Below are 6,812 nucleotides of genomic sequence, written 5' to 3' on the forward strand. Positions count from 1 at the left end.
AGCTTCCCGACTCTCAGCACTCAATCCACTGTTCCAGGTAAAGTTAAGAGTCCTCTGAGATGACCAAATCATCAAATCAAGCAGCACCCTATTTATCCAGCCTTTTCTTATACTGTAGGGCAATAACAATCAGTACTTTCACACAGTCAGTACCTTGGCCAAACAGAATCACTCTTAGCCTCCTGAACAAGCACCACATTCTGAACCTTCAAGAAGGCCTGGAAAGCCCTTCCGCCCTGTCTTCCTCTATTTAATCATACAACCCATTATTCAAAGTAATACATTACGGGGGGGGGGGTCGGAGGAGAGTTAGCAAGCCATAGTATACAGTAAGGACTTAATAAATGCTTATTAAGGGATTGATGAATGACAGTGGAAAAAAATGCTGGTCGTGGAGTCTAAGTTCAGTTCAGAGGAGAGTGCTAGATTTCTAATCAGAATCAATTAATGAACGTCAATTAAATGACTATCATGTGCCATGTGCTATCTCATCCAAAGACCAAGGTTTACCTTCTGCACAAGGGAGACTGTGTGTGTGTGTGTATGTGTGTGTGTGTGTGTGTACGTATATGTGTAGGAAACTGAGGCAAACAGAATTCAGTGACTTGTCCAGAGTCACACAGCCAGTAAGGGTTTTTAGGTTTGTTTGTTTTTTTCAATCCTTCAGGGCATTTCTTTAATTTAAGGCTGAGGTTTTTAGCACCAAATCCTTCACTTTCATTTCCTTACTAGGAAGGATTTTTTACCTCTTAAGTCTGAAACCTTTTACTTTCATTCTTATGGTGCACTAGATCTCATTTATTGCTTGTCTAATTTCATAATTAGGTGGTTTATTGGTGAGACAGAGCTGAGCCACATTGTTTCCTTCTGTTACACCACCACAGACTCTTCAGGTTGGTCTGCCATATGAAAGAGGAATTCTGTTTGGCCTCAGACAGCAGAATTAGAAGTAATGAATGGAAGTTGTAGAGAGAGGCCAATTCAGGTTTGATGGGCAGGATCAAGGATTTTTCATTCCTACCAATGAAAGCTGTCCAAAGGTGGAATGGCTGCCTTGGGAGGGAATGGATTCCCCTTCTTTGGAGGTCTTTAAGCAAAGGCTGGGTGACCATTTGTTAAGTATGTCTAGGTAAGGTATGAATTGGAGCAGATGTCGACTGAGGTCATAGAATCATAGATTTAAAGCTAGAAGGGACCTTTGAGTCCCCTCCATTTTATTAATGAGGACTGAGGCACAGGGAAGATTAAGTGACTTGCCTAGGATCATACAGCTAGCGTCCAAGACAAGATTTGAACCCAAGCCTTTCTAACTCCAATTTCTATTCAATATATCATGCTATCTCAAAATGAAAAAAAAGAGAAAAGGTGATTTTATTCAACTTCAAAGGAGAAGAGAGAGAAGTGAAAATAGAAAGATAATTTTCTGAACCCAAATTCTTGAAACTTCAAATCCACATCCATTCCAAGTACTCAGCTGGTTGGGAGATGCAAGACATCAGGCTTTGGAGTCCCTATGTCTGAACCTGGTTTTGTAACTGAGGCTCACCTGAGGCTTCCTATGCTCCTGATCCTTGCATGAGGCCTGAGATCTACAGGAACCTCAAAGAAATTCCAGAGAGGAGGGACTAGAATTGTGACATGAGGAGAGCTGTGTCTTCCTAAGGCAGGGAAACTCTGAAGTATGAGATGACATATGTAACCTTTGCAAACCTTAAAGCACTACAAAAATACTAAGTGACAACAATAATAATAACAGTAACAATACTCTGAGCAATGTAAGGAGAGAGCTCATCACAGAGGAGGGTTTTCTCTGTCAAAGAGCTAGTAGCAGGGACAGCTAGGTAGCAGAGTGGATAGAGCTCTGGCCTTGGAGTCAGGAGAACCTGAATTCAAATTCGACCCCCATTGCCTACCAAAAAAAAAAAAAAGAGCTAGTAGTCTCTGGGGAAAATTACACTTTCAAACTGGTGTGGTAACGGCCAATTCAAATTAAAACATAATTGGGAAATATTAAATAAATACAATAAATGTAAGATAATGTAATATGTGGTTTTCTAAGTCAATATGTGTCCAGAGGGACCCTTATGTACTAGTGGCTCTTATTTCTATTAAGAGTTTGGCACTGGGGCAGCTAGGTGGTGCAGTGGATAGAGCACCGGCCCTGAAGTCAGGAGCACCTGAGTTCAAATCCAGCCTCGGACCAAAGACTTGATACTTACTATCTGTGTGACCCTGGGCAAGTCACTTAACCCCAACTGTCTAATCAAAAAAAAAAAATTTGGCAGAGCTGAACTAAATGACCTTTAAGGGCCCTTCCAATTCTAAATCTATGTTCCTATTTCTCATCACCAGCCACATGCCCTCCTCCCCATGGTGACTCCCCTTCAAAGAGGGCTTGAAATGGGAAAGACAATACATCAAGAGGTTTTCCACCAAAGACCCGACCTGCATGTGCTCCACATTCTGAGCATTAGGGAGAAATCAAAATAGTTGAATGCCATAAAGTTAATAGGGGAAAATCAGCACAGGAAAAACTATCTTTATAACCATATGAGTTGAGGATGTAAATTTAGGGGATCTGAGGTCCAGTTTTTAGATAAGTGAACCTTAATTCATAGGGTCATAAATAACCTTAAGGTCATTCTATTTAAGGGCAGCTAGATGGCATAGTGGTAGAGCACAGGGCTTGGAGTCAGGAGGACTCATCTTCATGAGTTCAAATTTGGCCTCATCTACTCTCTGTATGACCTTGGCAAGTCACTTGACCCTGTTTGCCTCCATCGCTTCATCTGCAAAATGCTAGGTGAGCTAGAGAAGGAAATGACCAACCACACCAGTATCTTTGCCAGAACTCCGAATGGAGTCATGAAGAGCTGGACATGACTGAAAATTTTCCAATTTGACTCCATTGTTATTGATTCTCTTCCACAACTTTCTGAACCAAGTTTCTTTGTCTCTGAGTTAAGTTTAGAAGTTCATGATTTCAGAAGTTCAGTTTTCCTCTCTGAATTAAGTTTACAAGTTAAGTTTTCCTATAAATCACTTGAACTGAAAAGAAAACTGTTATCTCTATCCATCCTTGGGGGTATTGTTGTCCAGTCATTTTAGTGGTTGTCCAACTCTCTGTCACCCCATTTGAGGTTTTCTTGGTAAAGATGCCGGAGCTGGTTGCCATGTCCTTCTCCAGCTCATTTGACAGATGAAGAAACTGAGGCAAGTAGAGTTAAGTGATTTGTCCAGGGTCACACAGCTAATTAGTGTTTCAGACCAGATTTAAATTCAAAAAGATGAGTCTTTCTGACTGCAGGTCCGGTACTCTACACAATGTGCTACTTAGCTGCCCCATAGCCTGGCATACTCGTGTACAATTAAGGGAGATCTTTTATCCTACTAACAAGCCTTACAGAATGCAGGTGGGTGCCACAAAGTCTGCTATCTCTATTCAACTAATGAGGAGACAGACTCTATCAACCAACCTTTCCTGACAGCAGGATGGAAGGAGGCATTGTTGCTAGCCCCAAATGTCCCCCAATCATATGGTTTTCCATCACTGATGCTTCCTGTTTCTTGTTCTCTGGTACTTCCCCAAACTACATGAAAGCTAGTCATCCTGGTCTTTTGGTGAACTGAGCAGATCCCTTTTATTGGTAATTGCCAGTCTTACCAGTAAATGGAATGTGCTTAGAACTTTGTGCCTCAGTTTATTTTAATTTCAATCATGATAAAAATGAAGCAGCTCAGAAAGATGACATGACTTACCCAAAGTTACGCAGAGAGTCAGAGGCATACCTGGGATTTGAACTCCAGTTCACTGACTCTAGATCTAGCCCTCTCTCTACTGCATGACGATTGGTGCAGGGTAAAGTGATTTGGCGGCTAGGTGGCACAGTGGTTAGAGTGCCTGGCCTGGAATGAGGAAGAGTCATCTTCCTGAGTTCAAATTTGGCCTTAGACACTTACTAGCTGTGTGACTCTGGGTAAGTAACTTAGCCCTGTTTGCCTCAGTTTCCTCATCTGTAAAATGAGCTAGAGAAGGAAATGGCAAACCATGCTAGTATCTTTGCCAAGAAAACACCAAAAGGGGTCACAAAGAGTCAGACACAACTCAAACAACTGGACGATAACAAATTAATTTGGTATAGCTCGTGCACACCCTGGGACACTTCTGCTAGGTCCATTTTGGCACTCCCTCCCATTTTACTATACTGTGATTTCCATCAGGAAGCAGAAATGAGAGGAAAGAGGTGAAACTTCATTGATATCGATGCCCATTAAATGAATTTTTGTACAACTTTGGAAAGAGAAGGCAGAGCACATGGCTCAGTGAAAATAGACCAGTACAACTGAACTTGGGAATGGTGAGTTTTTCACTTTTCTTTGTTGTCAGTGTAGACACTGGGGTAACTATATAAAAAGCAAGAGTAACTGGTCAAGGTATTTTGAAAGAATGGCAGTTTATTGACTCGGACCTCACCTCCACATTCACATGATTTTTGCAGCGGCTATTTCCTAACAAGAGAGTAAGAATGGCTGACCACAGGAATCTCTATCAGCACATATCTGAATGAGGCATGAAGCTTTTTTTTTTAAACACATCAAAACTTCAAGCATTGGGAGGCAGAGCCAAGATAGAGGAGTGAGAGGAACCAATAAGAACTAGCTGTCCCCCAACACCTTCCATACACGAAGATCTACAAAGAGCATTAGACTGAATTCTACCTAGAAATCAAGAAGACATAAAAGTAAGTCATTTTTCCAGCCCAAGGAACCTTAGGGAGATGGATAGAAAGGTCTGCATACAGTAGGGTGGGAGGTCTGGCCAGGAGTGTTATGCACAGCATTCCAGGGACTGAGAGCTGACACAACAGCAGAAAGAGATCCCAAGGGATCCCAGAGTAAGTGCTAGGTGCAAGAACAGGGGTCATTTGGGAGTGCTATCACCCACCACCCAGTGCTGGGTTATAGATCTAGGGAAGAGAAGATTGGTCTCCATTGTAGGACCCAGGAACAGTTTGGGAAGAAATTCCAATCTCCAGAGCAGAATGCAATATCCTAGATCAAAGAGGAGCCAGCAGTTCAGATGATCTGGACCCTCAGAGCCTCCCAGCAGGCCAATAGTGGCTAAGTCCAACCTTAATCTGCTGAAACTCCCAACCAGAAACAAGTTGATGGACCCAAGCTTGGGCTAGGAACTTGCAGAATTCAGACCAGGAAGACAGTTGAAAAGATGTTTCCCCAGATCACATCACTTTGAAAGTACTGAAAGTTTTCAGGGCCCTGTTTGAAGCAAAAGGATGTAAGAGGACAGAAGCTCACCCCAGACCCCTCCCCCACCAGGTGAGCACAGCCTAGCATTAGCATAAAGCTCAAGGAATAGGCTGGAAGAATGAGCAAACAAAAAAAGAACCTGACAAAGAAGCTGTCAACACCAACGGAGAGGAAGAGAATATTGAAAACATCCACAAGTAAAACCTAAAAACAAAATGCAGCTTAGATGCAGATTCAACAAGAATTCCTTCCTCTAAATCACTATTGATTAGAGAAATGCAAATCAAAATAACTCTGAAGTACCACATCACACCTATCAGATTGGCCAACATGACAAAACAAGAAAATGATAAATGTTGAAGATGTGGGAAAATAGGAACACTAATGCATTGTTGGTGGAGTTGTGAAGTGATCCAACCATTTTGGAGAGCAATTTGGAACTATGCCCAAAGGGCTATAAAAATGTGCACAACCTTTGACCCAGCAATAGCACTTCTAGGGCTGTATCCCAAAGAGATCATACAAATGGGAAAAGGACCCATATGTACAAAAATATTTACAGCAGCTCTTTTTGTATTAGCAAAGAATTGGAAATTGAGAAGATGCCCAACAATTGGGAATGGCTGAACAAGTTGTGGTATATGAATGTAATGGAATACTATCATACTATAAGAAATGATGAGCAGGCTGACTTCAGAAAAACCTGGAAAGACTTGTATGGTCTGACGCTGAGTGAAGTGAGCAGAGCCAGGAGAACATTGTATGCAATAACAGCCATGTTGTGCAATGACTAATATTGATAAACTTAACCCTTCCCTGCAATACAAGGATCTAAGACATCTCCAGAGGCCTTGTGATGGAAAATGCTGTCCACATCCAAAGAAAGAACTATGGAGTTTGAATGCAGATCGAAGCATACTATTTGCTATTTTTTTTTCTTCTGTTGAGTTTTGTTTCCTCTTTCTGGTGGTTCCTCCTATTGGTTCTAATTCTTACTTACAACAACTCTAATGTGAAAATATGTTTAATAGGAATGAAAATGTATAGCCTATATCAGATTGTGTGCCGTCTTGGGGAGGGTGGTGGGGAGGGGGAGGGGAAGAAAAATTTTAAACTCAAAAGCATATGGAAGAGATTGTTGATAAATCAAAATGAATTAATTTTAAAAAAAAGAATTCCTAGAAGACTTAAAGTGAGAATTAAAGAAGAGCTTAAAAATTATTTTAAAAGCCATTTGAGAGCAATAAAAGAAAGAATGGGAAAAGAGGCAAGAGCTAGGCAAGAAAGATATAAAAAGAGAATAAATGACTTGTTAAAAAAAAAGGAGATATAAAACCCTCCTAAAGAAAATAATCCCTTGAAAATTAGAGATTGGTTACATGGAAGCTAATAACTCCACGAGGCATCAAGAAATAATAAAGCAAAGCCAAAAGACTAAAAAAAAATTAATAATGTGAAATATCTCCTAGGTAAAACAACTGACCTGGAAAACAGATTGAGTGGACATAACTTAAGAATCATTGAATTACCTGAACTCCATGAAC

This window comes from Phascolarctos cinereus, unplaced genomic scaffold (genome assembly GCF_003287225.1).
Source record: "Phascolarctos cinereus isolate Bilbo 61053 unplaced genomic scaffold, phaCin_HiC Scaffold_7;HRSCAF=346, whole genome shotgun sequence".
NCBI classification, from domain to species: domain Eukaryota; kingdom Metazoa; phylum Chordata; class Mammalia; order Diprotodontia; family Phascolarctidae; genus Phascolarctos; species Phascolarctos cinereus.